We start from the raw sequence: 22,225 nt of genomic DNA on the forward strand, positions 1-22,225 counted from the left end.
GTCATAATGGCAATTATGAAGAATATGAATAATAAATGCTGGCAAGGATGTGGGGGGAAAGGTACACTCTTAGATTTTTGTTGAATCTGCAAATTAGTACAACCACTCTGGAAAGCAGTATGGAGTAATATTCCATTGTGTATAAATGCCACATTTTTTTTTTTTTATCCATTCATCCACTGAAGGACATCCAGATTGGCTCCACAGTTTAGCTATTGTGAATTGTGCTGCTATAAACATTGATGTGGCTATGTCCCTGTAGTATGCTGTTTTTAGGTCCTTTGGGTATAGTCCGAGAAGAGGAATAGCTAGGTCAAATGGTGGTTCCATTTGCCAATCCCAAAAAAACAAATGCTGAATGTTTTCTCTGATATAAGGGGGGTGACTCAAAGTGAGGTAGGAAGGGAGAGCATGGGAGGAAAATTACCTCTAGATAGGGAATAAGGGTGGGAGGGAAATGAAGGGAGAAGGGGAATAGCTAGGATGGTGGAAGGAGATGGTCATCATTAAACAAGATACATGTATGAAGATATGAATTTGGTGTCAACATACCTTATTTACAAACAGAGATATAATAAATTGTGGTATAAAAGTGTATTAAGAATTGTAATGCAAAAAAAAAAATAAGAGCTCAAGTATAAGGGCATAATTTGGCGTGAACATACTTTATATATAGAGTTATGAAAAATGGTGCTATGAAAGGATAATTATGAATTTAATGCACTCCACTATTGTCATGTATGTAAGAAATAAATTTTAAAAAATTAAAAAAAAAGCAGTATGGAGATTTTTCAAAAAACTAGAATGGAACCACCATATGACCCAGCTATCCCCATCCTTAGTGTTTATCTAAGATCAAAAATCAGCATACTGTGGTAATCCATTGTTATAGATCTTGGCCGCCATTAGAAGATGGCGCCGGCTTCCACTGTGGCCTGTGGTAAACAACTCCTTTTATGGAGAGTTGGCGCGCAATCCCTGACCGCCCTATGAGAAAGATCCACGTGGCGGTTTAAGATTGGTATGCGGGAGGCTTTATTAGGCTATGCTTGGGCGCTCGGCGGGGGGGGGGGGGGGGGGGGGGGGGGGTCGCTAGAAGATGATACTTGAATCAAGGCCTGAATAAACTGCTGAAAGAAGAATTCTGTGTCGTGTTTTCCCTTGCCGGCGAGGGGTCGCGACAGCATACTATAGTGATACAGCCACTTCTGTGTTTAGCAGCACAATTCACAGTAGCCAAATTATGGAATCAACCTAGATGCCCATCAGTTGGTGAATGGTTAAGAAAATGTGGTAAATATACATAAAGGAGTGTTACTCAGTCAAAAAGAAGAATAAAATATGCTGAGAGCCATAGCCGAGTAAGAATGATACATGGCATTTTTGCCAGAACGGAGTGGTTGAGAGGTGACCAGCAAGCCATTGAGATGATAATGGTTATGTTAAGCTGTGTATTCAATTGTATATTAGACCCCTGCTGTCCACCTCCTCCTCGGCCTGCTACTTTGGAGTTCTCGCGGGGATTCCCGGAGAGTTCCCATTGGTTGGGGAAGTGCGGGAGGAGGGATTTCCGGAGGAGGAGTTCTGGTTCTGGTTCTGGTTGGAGTGTGGTGTGGTGTGTTCCTGGAGGAGCGTGTGTGGAGTGTGCTGGTGGAGTTCAGAAATAAAGTTTGTTCCTGCTTGAGTGGCTCGTGATTTGTGCCCAGCCAGACTGCGGCAAAAATAGGGGTTTAATTTCATTTTGTTGCATATGAATTTCCAGTTTCCCCAGCACCATTTTTCCAGTGCATGTTTTTGGCACCTTTGTCTAATATAAGATAATTGTAATTGTGTGGGTTAGTCTCTGTGTCCTCTATTCTGTACCATTGTTAGACTTAAAGATAAGAATCATATGATCATCTTAATAGATGCCTGTGATATTACACACCAAGACCAGGCCACAAGTGGCTTTTGAAATATAAGATACAACCACACTAGTGTTAGAGTGGAGTGCATTTGTATTAATGCTTAGGTCAGCAGATGAAGCATTCTGTGGGAGCTTCTTTGGGACCTTTAGTTGATCTAGTGCCTGGCCAGCATTGACATGCCATTCTAGACCATCGTACCTACTCCTATGTAACTGATGAATTAGGCTATGATTCAGAAAATATGAATAAGATGCAAGAATATGAAAGGTGAGGGATTGTTTACATTTTTCTGACTAATGAGGAATATTAGCCCTTTCTAAGCAGAAGAGTTTCCTTGTAAGAATGGTTTAATTAAACGGAAGTAATAAAACTTTTTGCAGGGTGGGAATAGAATGTGGGAGTATTGCTGGGTGAATTGACATTCCTGTCAGCAGCACTAGCACATTCTTGTAATCCCACCTATCTGGAAGGTTGCAGCAGGAGGATCCCAAGTTCAAGATCATCCTGGACAATTTAGTGGGACCCTATCTTAAAAAAAGGGGGGGAGGGTGGGATGTAGTTCAGTGGTAAAGTGCTCCTGAGTTCAATCATCAGTATAAAACACACACGCACCCATGCACGCACACACACACATACATGGAGAGAAAAGAAAAAAAAAAAGAAATTTTTGTAGTGTCTGAATGGAATGGGTTTGGCATATACAGAACATTCTGTCAGCGCTGTAGCTGATCAGAGGTGGCACAAGGGGATATGACACAGCATACCAAAGAGTCTGTTATAATAACTTAAGTAGTATTGATTTCACACAATTCCAGGAATGAGAATATTATTTAACTGGAAATCAGAATATTACATTTTCTAGATAATTGGTGTATAAATGGCCAGGCCACCCCATGACATTGATACTGATTAGAGTCAGGCCCATGAATTTTGTTCTATATACAGTAGGAAAGAAACTTAATTGCTTGACAAGAAGCAATAAAAATAAAAATATAGGGCCGGGCGTGGTGGCACACACCAATAATCCCAGCGGTTCAGGAGGCTGAGACGGGAGGATCATGAATTCAAAGCCAGCCTCAGCAAAATTGAGGTGCTAAACTACTCAGTGAGACCCTGTCTCTAAATAAAATACAAAAATAGGTCTGGGGATGTGGGTCGGTGGATGAATGCCCTGAGTTTAATCCCTGGTAACCGCCCCCCCACCGACACATACACACACACACACACACACACATACACACAAAAAAAAAAAAAAAGAAAAGAAAAGAAAAGAAGGCTGGATATACTTCTTATTATTTTGCTCCCCATGAGGATAGTCAACACAGAGGAAAGGAGTTGAGAAATGGAGGGAGAACAGATCATATTGACATTGAGTGCTGAATCCAGCAAAACCTCATTTCCATGAGCCAAGAATTCTGTCCTTCTCCACATTCATCCTTTCCCATCCCCAAGCCAGTTTTCTATTGTTTACAACAGAAAGAAACATGATAGGTACAGAATCTCTTTCTAATTGGATAGGGCCATGAATGAGAAGCAAAGACTCTCTCTCTTAGTACTAAGAAGCCAACTTGCTGGTGAGCAGTTATGGGACTTGAATTCCTTCCTCAATCAACAAAGAGCCAACGATCTTCTGAGATGCAAAATTTATTTTTGTCTACCTGCAAATTTCACCATTTCCCCCTGCAGTTGTAGAATCAGATTACTTGATTATTAAAATTTTAGTTTTTGGTAACTTCATTGAGAGCTTCAATGTGATTTTAAAAAGATTAGTGTTACATTTGCCTAGTTTCTAGGTGCTTATAACAGAATGGCTTTCTGTTTATCTATTTTGCTGGGATCACAATTAATTTTTTGATTCACTCAAGCAGAGTGAATCAAATCAAAAATCAAAAATTCATTTTTTTTCTTTTCTCTCTATAGCTTTCCCATATTCCTTTGGTTCAATAAATTCATCTATAGTAGCAGACAGTTTTTGGTACCTAGGTAGTAAACTATTTTTCTGCCTAAGGGCTTTCTCTAATCTGTAGGCACTGACTCCATTGAAGGCAGTGGCACCTCTACCATTCTTGTTCTCTGGTAGGATGATTTTTGAGGTTTATTTTATCTGATGTTAAAATAGCAGCTCCAGACTTCCTATGTGTATCATTTTCATGATATAGTTTTCCCTCCAACATGTGCCTTTATGTTGAAGTGCATTTCTTGTAGATAGTATATTATTGGGTCTTTATTTTTTATTCATTCTATAATCTTGGTCTTTTAATTGGAGTATTTAGTCCATTAACATTTAATTTAATTATTGGTGTGGTATATTTAAAGCAATAATTTATTATTCGTTTTCTGTTTTATTCCTTTATTCTTCCTTATCCCCCATCTTTTTGATTATTTATTTTTAAAAATTACATGTTATCAAATTTAAAAATTTTATTTTATTTATCTATGGACTTTTTAGCTAGATCATTTGTGTATACCCACCCACCCACACACACACACACACATACACACCACACACTTTTTTTGGTGACTGTTTCATGTACAAATATAGAAACCAAGCAATCATATATATCAATTAGCCACAAGCTCTTCTGCCCTTTATGTTATAGATAATGTAGATATTACTACTACATATATTATAAATCCCATAGAAAAATGGTCTCATATTTGCTTTAAAATAGTTAAAAATATTTTTTTTAAAAGGGAAGTATTTTTTTTTATATTTATCCATGGTAACAATTTCTGAAGTTCTGTTTCTTCCTAAAGATTTGAATTTTTATTTCATTTTATTTTTCTTTTAGTCTAAAGTTTCTTTGATATTTCTTTTTTTTTTTATTTTTCTTTTTTTTTATTGTTGGTTGTTCAAAACATTACATAGTTCTTTCTTTGATATTTCTTATAGTGTAGTTCTCTTTTTAGTTTTCTACATTTTTTTTTTTTTTTTTTGTCTTTATGCTTGAAAAGTGCTTTTCACTGAATATAGAATTCTGAGTTGACAAATATTTCCTGTCACGTTCTTTGGGACTTTTACACTCAGGGTCACTCCAGGGGAACTGAGTGCACAAAATAACCACACAAGAAACAGGGATACATTTTCCTTTGGGGTCCTGTGGTGGCTCCTTTGACCTTAAGGGTCCACAGAAAGAGAGAGAGCACATGCTGAACACTTTTATTGAGGAGAAGCCATTCAAATGAGGCGGGTCAGGTTTCAGGGAGTTGAGTCTAGCTTGGTGATGTCTGCTGTCAGCAGGTTGATTGACATCTAGGAAGGCCACACCCAAAGGCAGAGCAAGAGAAGGGGACACACAAAGGGAGTTTCCATGGAACATTGGATCACAAACAGGGCAAGGGATAATAACACAAAGGTGAGTGTAGCTCAATCCATGGAGCGACACGCCTACATCTGAAGACACGTCCTCAAACTTCTGGGACTGGGGCAATGTCCAGGTCACTACAATATGTAATGACGGTCAAAAGCCTCTCTGCTCCAGGACGGAAGACGCGAATCACTCAGAGTGGCTCCCCACAATTTCCCCTAACACTTTAATTATATTTCATTGCTTCTGACTACCATAGTTACTGATGAGAAATTAATGTACATTTGAATAATTATCCTCCTATATAAAAAGTGTCATTTTTTTTTTCTGGCTGTTTTCAATTTCTTTTTACTGTTGCTTTTAGAAGTTGGACTGTCATGTGTCCCTCCCCCTTTTTTTTTAGTTGTAGTTGGACACAACACCTTTATTTCACTTGTTTATTTTTGTATGTGGTGCTGAGGATGGAGCCCAGGGTCTTGCACATGCGAAGCGAGTGCTCTACCGCTGAGCCAAAACCCTAGCCCATGTGTCCCTTTTTTTAAAAAATATTTGTATTAGTTACTGATGGACCTTTATTTATTTATTTGTTTATATATGGTGCTGAGAATTGAACCCAGTGCCTTACACATGTTAGACAAGCACTCTACCACTGAGCCACAACCTCAGCCCCTGTCATGTGTCCTTTGTATTTATCCCCCTGAATACCTTGAATCTGTGAATTACATCTCACTAAATTTCAAAAATTTGATTATTATATTTCAAATAATTTTTTCCCCCTTATTCTCTGCTTTCCTTCTGGAAATCTGATTACATGTATGCTAGAACTTGCATGATTATTCCACAAATCTCTAAGACTTTATAATACTTACTTGGAATCTTAAAACAAACAAACAAAAAACAACTTTGTCCTTCAAATTGGATATTTTGTATTGATCTCTACTAAAGTTCACTGCTTCTTTCTTTTGTCATGTTCAATTTGCTGGTAAGGCCACTGAGTGAGCTTTCTACTTTCAAAATTGCATTTTTTTTTTTTTAGTTCAAGATTTTCCTTTGACTCTTCTTTCATGGTTTCTACATTTTTACTAAGATTCTTTATGTTTTTATAATATTAGCATATTTTATTTCAATGAGCAGGGCTTAAATTTGGTTTAAAAATATATATATCTGCTAATTTCATCGTTTGGATCATTTTGGAGTTGATTTTGATTTCTGGTCTTGTCTTTTGAAAATGGTTCATATTTTTCTATTTCTTAATATGTTGAGCAATTTTGGATTGTGTCCTGGAAATTATTGAATGTTAAGATTCTAGATTCTATCATATTTTCCCAGAGGGTTAATTATTTTTTAAAATGGGAACTTAACATTGTCAAACACAAGCTGTAAATTCTCTAGTTGCAACTTGAATCTTAGTTCATTTCTTATGTCCTTTGCTGAGATAAGTGGAGTTGGCCTCATTCATGCATAGATTAGAGACTTGGGTAGAGTTCATAAATTTCAGGCCTCTCCCTTTCTGGATGTCTTCTTTCTCAGATTCCTTTAACACTTTCCAGGAACTGTGGTTGCTCTGAATTACATCCTCTAGTTCTTTAGGCCAGAAAAATTGCTTTCTAGTAAGAGTTTTAGCCAAATGGTGTAGAGCTGACTTCAGCCTTCCTTCAGACTAAAATCTGTAATCAAAGGGAACTCATCCTCTCTGATCCTTCTTCCAAGTTTTCATTCGGCCAGAATTTGCTTGCATTTTGTTCACATTCCAATGACTGCCAGGCATTGCTTTTGTTTGTTTATTTGTTTATACAGGGGGATTGAACCCAGGAGGCTTAACCACTGGGCCACATTCTCAGCCCCCCCCCACTTTTTAAAAATTTTTTTTAATTTATTTTGAGACAAGGCCTTGCTAAATTGTGGAAACTGACCTTGAACGTGCAATCCTCCTTCCTCTGCCTCCCTAGCCAGCCTCTGGGATTACAGGCATTCACCACCACGCCCAGCTTGTTTGTTTATTTTTTGTTCAGCACTTGTTAAGTACATAAAAGTTCTTATTTATTGAAGGGTTAGGCCTGATAGGATCTTACTTAGCCAGCTGAGACATTTTCTGCATGGTGTCTTAGTTACAATTTCAACAAATTGTAACCTGATCACTTTATTGACTTTTCTCATTCAGCGTCTCACCTTCTCATGTTCTCACATGTGCTTCCTAAACTACCTACACCCAAGGCCTTTATCTCAGGGACTACTTTAGGGATGACATAAATAAGGACTCACTCATTAATTCCAAACATTTAATTAAATCTTTCTGACTGTCAGAATGTACTGTGAAAAGAATGTAGTTGTTGCCAAAGGCCCTCTCTTTGTCCCCAATGCCAATCCAATAACGAGGACATGGTTTTGAGAAAAAGGAAAAAGAAGGTTTATTGCTTTGCTAGCAAAGGAGAAACTCCTATTCCAAAGGCTGTGATTCTATCTATCCACAGGAGCAATAGAGGTGATTTATAGAGGTGATTTAGAGAAAAATGAGATTAGGAAGGAGAGATCAGGAAGGAGAAGATCAGGGAGGAAAAGTTTAGGGAAAGAAAAGAAGATTGAGAAAAAGGGGAAAAAAATTTAAGTTTCAAAGCCACAAGGGATATAGTCCAAGCATCAAGTGAACCACTGTTACATAGTCATTATTTCATTGTGCTTGTACCTTGCCTATGATACTATATTTATAAGTGACAGAATCTAACTTTTTTTGCGGGGGGAGGTACCTGGAATTGAACTCAGGCACTCCACCACTGAGCCACAACCCTAATCCTATTTTGTATTTTATTTAGAGACAGGGTTTCACTGAGTTGCTTAGTGCCTCGCTTTTTGCTGAGGCTGGCTTTGAACTTGTGATCCTTCTGTCTCAGCCTCCAGAGTCCCTGGGATTACAGGCATGCACCACTGTGCCCCGTGGCAGAATCTAACTTTAAAACCAAATGTGGAGCTGGGGTTGTGGCTCAGTGAGAGAGCGCTTGCCTGGCACGTGTGAGGCACTGGGTTCTATCCTCAGTACCACATAAAAATAAATAAATAAATAAAATAAAAGTATTGTGGTTCATCTACAACTAAAAGATATATATTTTTTAAAATGTGCCAGATTCTAAAACCTTATAGTACTGTGGATTTTGAACTAGTTACCTTACTTCTTTGATCTTCATTTTCTCAAATGTAAAATTAGGACATAAAATACGCAAAGCTGAATCCTGTGCCAGTTAATTGAAATACTGTGGATACACGACATAGTGCCTGCAAAATATTAGATATTTTATCAGGCAGCTTTCACAGTATAACAATCCCAATTATTCTCAGTGATGTACAATAACAAATACTTATTTTTTACCTCAGGTGCAGGTTGTCAACTACTGGTTGAATGTTCTGACTCTCCCCAGGCTGCTGGCTAAGTCGGCTCTATATATCTTCTCCTTTTGGAACCTAAACTAAATGGGAGTTTGGGTGCAACATGCTTTTCTTAGGCAGACAGCACAGGAATTAGTGGACTTTTGGAATCTTATAATTTTTTTAAAAGCTTCAGTTTGGAAGTGATATGTAGCGAATAGTCCATCGGCCAAAGCAAATCACATATCCAAGCCCCAAATCAATGGGATAGGGAGATATATTTTATTCACAAAAAGAGAGGGAGTGAATAATTGCAAACAATAATACAAACTACTACAGATATAATCATCATTTTTGCTTTCACAATTGTATTGTTTTCCAACAACTAGAATAGAAGATGGGTCATAAAGAGACATGGTTACTTGAAATGTGGAGAGTGCAAATGAGTACTTTATTAAGTGCTGAAGAAAGAGCTCAGACAAGGGCTGTTGTGGCTGTTTGGAGAATATGAACCTTAAAGACTTGGGAAGTTTTTATGAATGAGAGGCATCTTCAGTTGGGTCTTGAGATATTGAGGATTTGGACAAATATGAGCAGTGACAGCAGAATGAGTAAGATACTGGGTTGAACTTGTCTGGCTCTATTAGGATGCTTTTGCGGGGAGGATTATTGGTACAGACTGGATAGCTTGAAAGACAAGCAGAAGACAAGATAGAGACCATAAGAAGTTCTGAGAAGGATTCAGAACTGAAAAGCTGTGTTTTAATCCTGTAGGAGGGGAGATAGGTAGCAGGGAGTATTTCTCCAGCATTACACACAGCAGCTATTCTTCTTGCTTCTAAGTTGGACACTGGCTGTGTGATACAAGCATATGACAAAAATGTGGTGAGCATGACAAATATTTCTTCAATGCAGACTTGAATCCCACTAAGTAAGAAAATAAAATTGTTCCACTTGTTTTTCTCCAAATCTCCTGCCTGACCAAATAAAGAGCATGCTTTGGTAGGAAACAATGCTTCCCACACAGAAACATAATTAAAGCAACATTATCAGATAACTTGGATGTCTAATGAAACATTGGAAACCGGGGAATATATTTGTGCACTATTATTTTTTATTTTGCTTTTGAACTCATCAAGGAAAGACAATTTGAACATAATTTTATGTTGCGTACTTAAAAATACAGAAACAATTTCTAAAAATTTTCATCTTTGAATTCTTAAGCAAAGCACAATGCCCAGAAGCTTTTGGAAGGCAGTGACAGTGGCTGTGGTAAGAGTTTCCATCTATTATATTATTCTATAATTTTTGTTCTTGTTGTTATTGTTTTTGGTTCATTGATAATCTCTGATAAATATTTATTGTGCTAATGCTGCTCTAGTTTGCACTTGAAAATTAGTGATGGAAGTTTGAATGAGATTATTTGATTTTCCAAATTAGATTTAGATTAAGCTAAAAGGAAAAGAACAAATGTAATACAGGCATTTATCAACCCTTACATCAATCATCTAAAAATTAAGATATCTTTTCAGATCTACTGGGCCAAAATTATGCCATGAAGATGACATTGATTTATAGTTAATATAATATTGGAAAGATATGACAGGATGGGAGCACTTTACAAATATAAACAGATTAACGTCTGGAATATTTGACAGATATTCAGTTTTTCTTCAATGTCAGACATTGCATTAAGTGCTTTGCTCACTTGCTGCAATAACCATTTAAAGCAATTTTTAATGTGCTTCTGGGATTCAGTTTGGTAGTATTTGTTTGTGTGTCAAGGATATTGGCCTCTAAATTTTCTTTTTTGGTTGTGTACTTATCTGGTTTTGGTATTAGGGGTATGCTGACTTTATAGAATGTATATAAAGTGGAGAAAGAACATATAATGTATATAAGTGAAGAAAGAGTTCTTCACTCTTCTGTTTTCTGGAATAACTTAAGGAGAGTTGGTATTAGTGTTTTTTTGTTTGTTTGTTTGTTTGTTTATGTTTAGGAGAATACAGCAGCAGAGTCATCTGGCCCTGGGTTTTTCTTTAATGAGAGGCTTTTTATTACTGATTCAATTTATTACTCATTATTGGTTTGTTCAGGTCTTCTATTTCTTTATGGTCTTGGTAGGAAGTCAAATTTAAAAAAATTGAATTAGTACCATAAACAAATGAATTAATTTATAATTTGGCATTTAAAAGTATTTACTCATTGCAAAACCAATTCTATTACAAAATAAGCATTTTTTTAAGAAATATCCAAACATCACCACAAATCATCAACTCTTATTTGTCTGTGCTGTCTTAGTTTCATTCCACATTCACATACAGTTTGGTAAGAATTTTGTTCTTCAATTAAACATTTTAATAACTATACATTATTCCACTAAATATTATCGTTCATTAAGCCATTACTATAATGTTTGAAATTTAGGTTGTTTTTCATTTTCTACTGCATTTTAATTCATATAGTGTTTTCCTTATTTGGTATGTTATTTGGGATTAATTTCTAGTGGATAGTGCATCCAAGAGCAGTGAAATAAATAATATATGGTGTCCTACCTAAATAATTTTTAAGCATAATGAAACTGAAAATCATACTCAAAGTATTATTATGTTGAAATGCTATTGTGTCAAGGTCTCCCAAGATTCCCCTCAGGCTTGATGATTCACTGGAAGAACTCACAGAATTCAAAAAGTTGTTATATTCATGATCATGGTTTATATACAGTGAAATGATGCAGATTAAAATCAGCAAAGGTAAAAAGATACATAGCTGAATTCCAGGAAAAAAAACAGACACAAGCTTCCAGGCATGGGGTTACCCTTAATTCTCCTAGTGATGATGTGTGACAACATGTGCAGAATGTTGCAAAGCAGGAAAGCTCTCTGCACCACCCTTGGTATCCAGGATTTTATTTTTATTTTTAGTAATATATGTCAGTAGAATGTATTTTGGCAGAATATATATACATAAAGTATAACTTATTCTATTAGGTTCCCGCTCAAGAGGCTGAGAGAGGAGGATCATAATTTCAAGGCTAGCCTCAGCAACTTAGTGAGACCCTGTCTCAAAATAAAAAATAAAAAGAGCTGGGAGGGTGGGGGGGCTGTGGTTGTGGTCAGTGGTAGAGCACTTGCCTAGCATGTGTGAGGCACTGGGTTTGATCCTTAGCACCACATAAAAATAAATAAAATAAAGGTATTGTGTCCCTCTATACTACAAGTGAAAAACCGGCCTCTATCTCAGAGCAAAGCCTGTCCAAGGAAGGGACATGACCTTTGTCCTTGGAAAGACCCACAGAGCACTCCTAGGCACATTCCCACCCTGCTAAGTGCTTTATCTACAAATAACAGGAGAGCTCTGCTTCGCCAGGTGTCCCTGACTCAGTCAGGCTAGGTGGGGATCCATAGCAACCCCCTAGCAGCCACCAATCAGCATGAGACAGGGAAATACCTGGGATGTCAGATGACCCTCCCAGTAGTTTATGGTGGTTGATAACGTGTTGGGAAACCATGTAATTCAGCATGAACACCCCTCTTGGCTTAAACCAATCAGTTCAAATGAATACCCCTTTTGTACTGACCAATCACCCTTACCCAACTTGTTCCCGCCAGTGAATGTGCTAATCATGTTTTAGAGTTGTTATTTGATTTTCCCGCGGTGTGTGATGATTTGCTAAGAGATGCTATGATGTATGTGGGGCTCCCTGCCTTTTCCAAAGAATGTATAAAACTACCGCAAACCCTGGGCTCGGGGCCTCTCAGCGTCACCAGTTGCTCTGTGTGCGTGCGGAGGACCGAGCTAGCTCGAAATGAACACCTCTTTGCTGTTTACATCAATCTTGGTCTCTGGTGGTCTTTTGGGGGTCCCGAATTCGAGCATAACACAAGTATTTTTTTTTTTAAAGGGGGTAGGGTGGGGATATAGCTCAGTGGTAAAGCACCTCTGGATTAAATTCTCAGTAAAAAAAAATCAATTTCATGTATATTCATAATGTGTTAATTTAAAAAATCTGTAACTAAATAGAAGAAAAGTCAGTAGAATAGAGGAAAGGGAACAGCGATGAGGGTTAAGGGGAGGGAAAGGGGAAATACTGAGGATTGAATTGGATGCAAATTATATTCCATGCCTTTATAATTATGTCAAATAGAACATCAATATTATATATAACTAAGACAAACTAATAAAAAATGTGACTCCTACCCTGCAAAATAAAAAGATAAAAAGACTGTACTATTAACTGGTTTAAATTTTACTTTTTTTATAGGTTGGGTAACTGTGGTTCAGAGTAAATAAATAATTGCCCAGTCTTATAATTAGTGACAGATAAAATGTATGAGAATTAAGAGATTTCCAGTTAATATGCTTTGGGATTTAATTGCGTATATTTACTATAAAAGACTTTTCTCTTACTAAAATCCTACCCTATTTTTTTTTTTCTCATTTTACTACATTCTATTTTTAAGTAATGCCTGTTTAAAATGCAGATATCCATGACTCACCTTTTGAGATTCTTTTAAAAATTTGGGTGGGACCTAGGAATTTGCATTTTTAACAAAGTACCCTGGTGATTTCTGATGCTGGAAGGCCAGGACCACATTTTGAGAAACACTGTTACACACTGAGACTGGTAAATCTTCATGACATCATATCATGCCCATTGTGGCTGTCCACCTTTTGTCTAATTAAGTATCACTTTCTTCAGCCTGTCATTTCACTTAACCTCTCAACACAGTCCAAGCCCTTTTCTCTCACTGTTCTGGAGAACCCTATCAGGATCTACATTTTGCACTTCTCTGAACAGTTTATGTGCATTTTCTAACCTCTTTGTTCCTTCTGTAATTGTAGTGGTTACCTCTTGTTTTTCGTCTGAGGGACTTTGTCCCTCTCTCATTACCTGTGATTCTGGGCGGGATGTGGGTGGGGTGGGGATAGGGCTGCCAGTTACGCTTCCTTGCTAGTGAACTATGGGCTTGCCTGTGGCCCTGACCTGGCCTAACACATATAGTCTTGTACAATTAGTACACGACAGTGGGATTCATTATATGTGAATTCCAAGAGGGATTCCTTTATTTTCCCTGAAGCTGCTGAATGGGGCAGATCTAGTTCTGGGTTGTCTTGTGGTTGTGTCCATCCTCCATGATATGAAGATCTGTTTTGAAATATAAACACTGACGTTTATGTATAACAAGAGGTAGAGTCACAGTATGAAGGGAAACAAAAATAATTTGAATTCTGTTCCAGCAATGCCAGTAAGACCTGTTTACAGTCTTCACCCCTCATCCTTTCAGTTATATGAGCCATCAAATCCCTGATCTCTATTTTTCCCCAATTAGTTTGTTTTTTGAAGCAGTACAAACTTATTATTTCACAGTTTTCCAGCCAGAAGTCTAGTAGAGGTCTCAGTGGGCTAAAATCAAGGTATCAGTGAGAAACTCATGTGACTCCATTATTGAGAAACCAGCTTCTACCTCAAGGCCTGTCCAGAGGGAGGGGGCGTGACCCTTGTCCTTGTAAAAACACACAGAGCACTCCTAGGCACATACCCAACCTGCTGAGTTGTTTGTAAATAACAAAAGAGATCTTCCATCTGCAGTGCCAGGTGTCTCTGACTCAGTTTCGCTAGGTGAGGACCATAGCAAGCCCCTAGCAACCACCAATCAGCGTGAGACAGGGAAAATACCTGAAATGCCAGGTGACCCTCCCAGTAGTTTCTGGGATTGATAACACGTAGGAAACTGTAGTTTAGCGCATACACCCCTCGCACCTTAAACCAATCAGTTCAAATGTATCCACCACTTGAACTAACCAATCACCCTTACCCGACTTGTTCCTGCCAACCAATGTGCTAATCAATGTTAAGAGTTGTCGTTTGATTTTCCTGCGGTGTGAAATGATTTGCTATGTGATGTTGTGACGCATAGAGTAGTATCTCCCCAAAATCCATAAATCCTCATTGAACTAAGGGCCCGGACTCACAGCTGTGTCGGAAATGGCTGTGAGTCCAGGCTTGAGCTTGCAATAAAGACTTTTGTGTGATTCATCGGATCCCGCTCCTGGAGGTCTGTTGGGGTCCCATGAATCTGGCATTTCATCAGCAGAGCTGTGTGCCTGTCTGGAGGCTCTGGGGGAGAATCCTTTTCCTTGCTCATTTGAGTTGTTGGCATAAGTTCCTTGCAGTGGGACTGAAGTCTGTTTCCCAGCTGGCTTCAGCTGAGGGTGTTCCCAGCTTTGAGAGGGTGCTACAAACTTTGGCTCATGAACCCCTTGTTCCACCTTCATAGCTAGTAACCTCTGCCTTCTTTTGTTTTTGTGTGAGACAGGGTCTTACTATGTTGACCTTGAACTGTAGATGTAGATCCTTCTGCCTCAGTCCCCTGAGTAGCAGGGATTTTAGGTCCACCACCTTGCCCAGCCCTCTGATATCTTCTTTATTTAGTAAGTTTTCAATTTTATTTTGAAACTTGTAATAAGTGAGTTCTATATGCATTTCCCTATTTAGTTTGTCCTTGATCCATCTCAAATATGATACAGGTGCTTGTCTCATATGGTAGTTGGTGAATAAATAATTATTCAAAAAATGATGGTGGGTTTTGTGTCTGTTGACTTTGGACAAGCCAGTTAGCCTCTTGAAGTCAGTTTTTTCATCTACAAAATGAGGGAGCTGAATCAGATGATTTCTAAGGCTTTGCATTTTGAAATTCAATTCCTACCATGAAGTTCTGATCACCATAGCAGAATGATGTCCTTTTTTTTTTTTTTTAATATTTATTTATTTATCTTTCGGTGGACACAACATCTTTGTTTGTATGTGGTGCTGAGGATCGAACCCGGGCTGCACGCATGCCAGGCGAACGCACTACTGCTTGAGCCACATCCCCAGCCCTGATGTCCTTTTTTTTTTTTAAAAAAAAAAATTATTTATTTTAGTTTTAGGTGGACATAGTATCTTCATTTTATTTGTAGGTGGTGCTGAGGATTCAACCCAGTGCCTCACGCATGCTAGGCGAGCGCCCTACCACTGAGCCACAACCATAGCCCCATGATGTCCTTTTTTAAAAGTTAGGATGTCTGAGTGCTTTTCTCTTGTCTGTGTCATCTTTTTGCTTTATAACATCCTTAGCAAATAACAGTTCTTTTGTTCTCCATTTATTATTTTGAAAAATTTTAAAACTGTAGTAATTTGAGAGATAAGAACAATGAATACTCATCTATATCTAAACTGCACATGTAACACATTATGTATATAAATATTATATTTTTACCTATATTTTGTATATGCACATATATGTAACATAATATGCATATGTTACATACATATAACATGTGATATATAATATAGCATATACATTATACATAGATGAAATATATAAATTTGTGTGTATATATTCATAGATCTAAATATATATATATATATATATATATATATATATATATATATATATATATATTTGTGTATACACACACACACTTTCTTTTTGCTGAACAATTTGAAAATAAATTGATGTCATCATGACATTTCAGAATGCATTTCCTAGGAGTAAGGACATTCTACCATTATCAATTAAAACTCCTCAATACTTTCAGAGAGAGGATGTAGCTCAGTGGTAAAGTGCTTGCTCAGCATGTGTTTAGCCCTGGGTTCAATCTTTAGCACCACAAACAAACAAACCACAATACATTAGTAATATTACCTAAGCTACAGTGCATGGGATAAATTACCCAACAGCATACATAACAGCTTTTATTTTTTAATCGAGGATATGATCAAGTTCCATTCATTATATTTTGTTATTGTGTCTCTTTGATCCAGAACATTTCCTCTACCTTGTTGAGTTATTCACGACATTGTCATTTTTGAAGAGTATAGACTAATTGTTATTTAGAGTGCCTCTCTTTCTGGAACTTATGATTGCCTTCTTATTAGATTTAGGTTAAACATTTCTGGCAAGGTTGATTCATAGGTGACGTGTACATACTGCATCACACTGGGAAGTTCATTAAATCAGTTTGTGTTATTTTGGTGAGTAAACAATAACCATTTAGTTGAGGGCTGACAACCAGATGGCTCCATTTTGAAGGTACATTTTTCTTTTAAAAATTAGTAAGCATTCCATGGGGCAATAGAGACCATCTGAATTTACTGTTTTCAATTGAACTTTAACCAATGTTCTTTTTAATCCATTAATGATTCTTAAACAGTTATTTTTTTTTTTTACATTGGGGGAGGCAAAATGGCTATTTTAAAAAATTCTTTTGTAATTATTAGTTCTCATTCTTCTATGACCTTTTCACTCTCTTGCTTTTGAGTCCCATTAGGGATCTCATTTTAAATTTGATATGATAATCCTTTACTGTTTTTAGTCTTTGTTGATGCTCATATTATCCCAGAATGAGCTCATATTAAGATATAATTTCATTAGTCTTTGAGTGCTTCCTTGCCTTATGGTGTGAGATATTCCAGACTCTCCTCATATATTTTCTGCTCCAGTCCTAGAACCAGCTACTTATGTAAAAGAGCTTTGGTTTCTTTTAGTGTGAAACTGTCTTTCTTTTTTTTTTTTTTTTTTTTTATAATGAATTTTTTTTTTTTAATATTTATTTATTTATTTTTAGTTCTCGGCGGACACAACATCTTTGTTGGTATGTGGTGCTGAGTATCGAACCCGGGCCGCACGCATGCCAGGCGAGCGCGCTACCGCTTGAGCCACATCCCCAGCCCGTGAAACTGTCTTTCAATGAACAGATATTAAAGATGTTCATTGTCAATGAAATAATAATTGTAGGACTCTTCAGTGGAGACAATCTGGAATTTCTTTTTAAGTTGGATTGAATGTTGAGTTATACTAATTTATCCAATTCAGAATATAGAACTACAGGGTTTTTGCCAAACTCTCTGCCTTACATCTTTATTTATTCCCTTTCATGCCAACGATACTGGTTCTCAGGTATAAAAGATTTAGCATATTACATAGTTACTCATTTGGCTTTATTCTGATTATATGCAAAACAATCCCCCAATAACATTATACCCCCAATATGATAAGTAAAAATAGTTACAAAATTATTTTTTGCAGCTCTTTTTATCTGTAGGTTATATCCCTCTAGAGATGTATAATCACATTTATATTTTAAAGCTACTTATGAAAGTTCCTTTCTGTGTGGTTATAACATCATTTGGATATAATTTTATTTTCACACTGTAGAGATTGCTTATTTCTAATTTAGTTTTTAAAATAATACCATCAAATGTAATATTTCAGTAACTCTATATATAGAGATATATCATATGATATATATGTAGTGAGAAATATCTATTTCTGTCAGTCTATCTTTTTTACAATGAAAATCTTTGTCCATAACTGTAGTATGTTAGCTTACATACAGTGTCTTACATATGAAAGAGTTTCAGCCAGGGGTCATGGTGCTTATCTGTAATCCTAGCAACTCAGAAGGCTGAGATTCCAAGTTCAAGGACAGTCTCAGCAAATTAGTAAAACTGTGTCATAACAAAAAAAATAAAAATATAGCTCAGTGGTAAAGAACCCCTGGGTTCAATCTCCAGTATCAAAAAAAAATTCAAAATTTTAATATAATACCACTACTAACAATGTATTTACTATGTGAAATTTAAGATTTATTTTCTTTTTGATCTGAAAATAAAGCCCATTAAGGATATATAGTTAGAATAATGGGTTCAAAAGTTATTTGAATTAGTTTTTTTTTTCTGTTTGGTTTTATTATGATTTTGATACATTTAGGTACATAGATTTGTCCTTATACTCAAATTAATGGTTTGTTTTCATAGTCTTATTTAATTAACTAATTTGTTTACATGGCTGGATATTTAACCCAGGGCTTCATGCATGGCGAAAAGTATTCTACCACTGAGCTGCATCCCAGCCCCTCATGTAATTTTTGATCATATAAAATATCTGCATGGTTCAAAGGTTGAAACCACAAAAAATGGTATGCTTGCAGAAGTGCTACCCTGACCCATTTCTTCTATTCCATTCCTACCCATTCTCTATAGGTAAATATTTTCTTTCTTTTCTTCTTTTTCTATTTTCACTTCTTTTCAGGGTAACAAGCATTTATTTCCCTCTCTTACACAAAAGGTAGTACAAAGATTGTATATGAAAGGAAAGTGAGGAACTGGAGATGGCCAAGAGAGAAATGAAAGACAGAGACCAGGCAGAGATATACATGGGGATTTGTCAGAGCTGACAATAAAGGCCATCTCTCCATAGGAGAGAGAGGCAACACAGGTTTAGGGGAGGCTCTGGGATTAGAGCTGAGTGGGTCCTAATGTGAGCAGTTGAGTGTGGGGTTGGTATGAGGGAGTGGTAAACCTTTCTCAGAAAGGTCTTTGGGTGGAAAAGTGAAACTTTTTCTTAAAAATGGTGGCTGTCAACGATTATAATAAGTACTCCTTATTATAATTTATTCGACTAGTCGCCTATAAACAAGCGTTAGACTATTTCCAATATTTTCCTACAAAAATGATGCTGTCATAACTTTATGTATATGTCATTGTTACCGTTGTTTTACGAGTGACGAGTCTTTGCTTCCCCAATGCTGAAGTATGAAGTATAACACCAGAGAAGCACGCCGAGGCAAGTTTAGAGTGGAAAGTAGAAGCTTTATTAAAGGACATTAAAGGTATCTCCTGGAGAGGTAATATATTTGGTCTGTCTATTGGTGCAGATGCAGAGAGGCCAGGATATGGAGGACAGGAAGGCTGCTGTTGTACACCAACAGCAGAGGGAGATTTTGTGGGTCCTCCTGATTCTTTCTCCTCAGTAGGTGAGTCTCCAAGATTTTCTCTCATCATAGCTAAGTCTACTTTACATTGTTGGCATAATTTAGGATCCATAGGGCAAAGAAAACCTGAACATATGGCATCTCATACCATTTCCCTTCTTTTTTGCAAAATTTATCAAGCTGTAAAATTGTATTAAAATTGATATTTCCCTCTGCTGGCCAGGTTTCTCCATCAGGGAGTTTGTATTGAGGCCAGGCCTGGTGGCAGAAGAAAATGAGGCGCTTTTTCTTGAGCTTCTGAGGGTCAAATCTATCCCAATTTTTCAATATGCAGGTTAGTGGTGCACCTGGCATATTGGAGAGAGAAGCTTCCATCTGAGTGAGAAGAGAAAAAAACAGGACTCAGGCGCCCCCACCAGAGAGAAAACTGTTCTCATTAGGGACGTCCCCCTAAGCTTGAGCTTCCTAAACGGTCCAGGAAACCCGTCTCTCACCTTGCTTTGCCGAGGGTGTTTCTGGTCCCCTTTGGCAAAGTGCTAGGGTCTCAGTGTGCCCTGTGCCAGAGACCCTGGGAGGATTCAGACTTAAGGGCCTTACTGATTTCCTCCCTGTCACTAAAATCCACTGCAAAAGAGAATTGCACGCTCTTCTTGTTGCCTTTGCTCTGTAGACTAAAGGAACCTCCTGAGGGTAAGAGATATCTCTTGGTTGTAAGGTAACGCTTCCTATTGGAGAGACTACCAGAAGAGTTGATTCTAAAAATACCTCCCTCTAGCAGCTTAAAGAGAACACAGCACATTTTCAACATTGGAGCAGTAAAACAGACTAGTGAAAGTTACCTATGCACCTTAGGGAACCTGGGCAGCTTTTACTAATTATCCCATGTCTTTCTCAGTCCTACAACCTGAATTGCTAACATTTCTGACCTGCAAAGGAAGGGGAGCATCCAGGAGGGAATGAATGCGGGGTTGGGAGTGTTGTGTAGCCCACACAGAGGCAAATGTAATTGGGGCTTTCCCTCAGTGCCATTCATCTACCGATCACCCTAGATACCCCTTAGGGCTGTCAGGAGGGGGCTCAAGAGAAAGGAACCTTAGGTATATGTCTGAGTGTAGCCCAGACCGGAATTTTGGTTTGTTCCAAACTCCTTCCTCCACCTCCACGCATCCGAGGCAGATTGGGATTAGGGACACTGTGTACTCACGCCAATTGCTCTCTGGGCCCAGAGAGAAAAGTGGGAAGCGCTTTGGCAGAACCCAACATGCCTGCTCTGTATTGAACAGGTGATTGAGAGCTGCCTAGGCTGGGAAACCTTTCACCCAAGTCTTGAAGAGTGGCGGCTGCACTAATTGCATCTAAATAGCCACTGGGTGCCACCTTACCCTCCAGAAAGAAAGAGAGAGAAAGATGCACCTTATACAGACGTGGGGTGCATGGAGAGGCGCTTACCTCGGTGTAGATCTCGCTGGGGCCTCCAATCTGTTACTGTTGTTTTACCAGTGACGAGTCCTTGCTTCCCCAATGCTGAAGTATAACACCAGAGAAGCACGCCAAGACAAGTTTAGAGTGGAAAGTAGAAGCTTTATTAAAGGACAGCAGAAAAGACTTCTCCCTGGAGGAAGAAGGGGACCCAAGAGGTGGAATCCGTGGAAGGGGCATGTCTTCCCCTTTTTATAGCTAAGGTCTTCATTCAGCTTTCCCGCATTCCAGTCCCATTCCTGTCCTTTGTTCTATTAACTTTTGGTGATGGGATATAGGTGGGAAGGCCCAAAGGGTGGGCTAAAGGAGTAATCTGGGTGGGAAGGACTTTTGGTTTAGCATCTCCATGTTTGTTGGGAGCTGTTTCATTAACATTTCTTTGGGATGGGCTCTGGGCCTTGGGGACATTAACATTCCAAGAGTTGTTCTGCTCCCCACCCCACTCCATTTTCAACATGGCCTTCATTTTTACTGATATTAGACCCGATTTACCTAATTACACTAACTACCTATCTTTAAATCTGGTTTCATCATTACACACATATGTATGTACCACAGTGTAGTACTTTATTTAAAAAAAAAAACCTGCATACTGAATTATTTTATGGAGTTGCATTGAACTGATTTAAAAAAGGATGTTTATCACTAACTACTCTTCTGAGGAAATGGGCCAATGGGATACCCTTTTTAATTTTTTGCTGGAGATTAAGCCCAGGACCTTCACACATGCTAGGCAAATGTTCTACCACTGAGCTACATCCCTAACTCCAATGGGATACTCTGTACAGAGATTGTGGATTCCCCTGCCACAGCCCCCCACCTCCCACCCCCGTTTTGGCACTGGGGATTGAACCCAGGGGTTCTTTACTGCTAAACTACATCACTAGTTCTTCTTCTTATTTTTATTTTTTATTTTGAGACAGGGTCTTGATAAGTTGCTGAGGTTCTTACCACATTCTGAGGTTGACCTTGAACTCATGATCCTCCAGTCTCAGCCTCCAGAGTTGCTGGGATTACAGGTGTACACTACTGACAGCAATAATGAGGATCAGAGCCGAGTCCCATTTCCCTGATGTGAAGATAGAACACCTGAGAAACGCAGAGGCAAGCTTAGAATGCAAGTTTTATTTAAAGGAGAGAACAGAGATAGACTTCTCTGCACAGAAGGGGCCCAGAGCTGTGTGTCCTAGGAAATGAGGGTGTCCTGCACCTTTTATATATTTTAGATTTCCTTTGTTCTCCTGTACTCTCCTCCCTCATCCTGCCTGTGTGACTACAGACAGAAAGGTGGGCCAAAGGTGGAGTGATCCTAGTTGCCCAGGGAGTGGCCCAGGGTGCCATTCATTTGTTAACAACTCCTTGTAGGGAGGAAAAATTCCATGGAAGCAGGTATCCTTGATAAGAGGTGGAGGA

General features: G+C 38.1%; 1 long non-coding RNA gene across 1 annotated transcript; it reads right to left on the minus strand.

The window, feature by feature from the left end:
* Positions 1-19,549: 19,549 nt before the first annotated feature.
* Positions 19,550-21,897, minus strand: LOC139706229 (uncharacterized). Its single transcript, XR_011707865.1, has 3 exons — positions 21,764-21,897; positions 20,783-20,945; positions 19,550-19,708 (listed from the first exon to the last, which is right to left on the minus strand). It is a non-coding gene; the product is annotated as an uncharacterized lncRNA (long non-coding RNA).
* Between the last annotated feature and the right edge of the window lie 328 nt (positions 21,898-22,225).

Source organism: Marmota flaviventris, chromosome 6 (assembly GCF_047511675.1).
Source record: "Marmota flaviventris isolate mMarFla1 chromosome 6, mMarFla1.hap1, whole genome shotgun sequence".
NCBI classification, from domain to species: domain Eukaryota; kingdom Metazoa; phylum Chordata; class Mammalia; order Rodentia; family Sciuridae; genus Marmota; species Marmota flaviventris.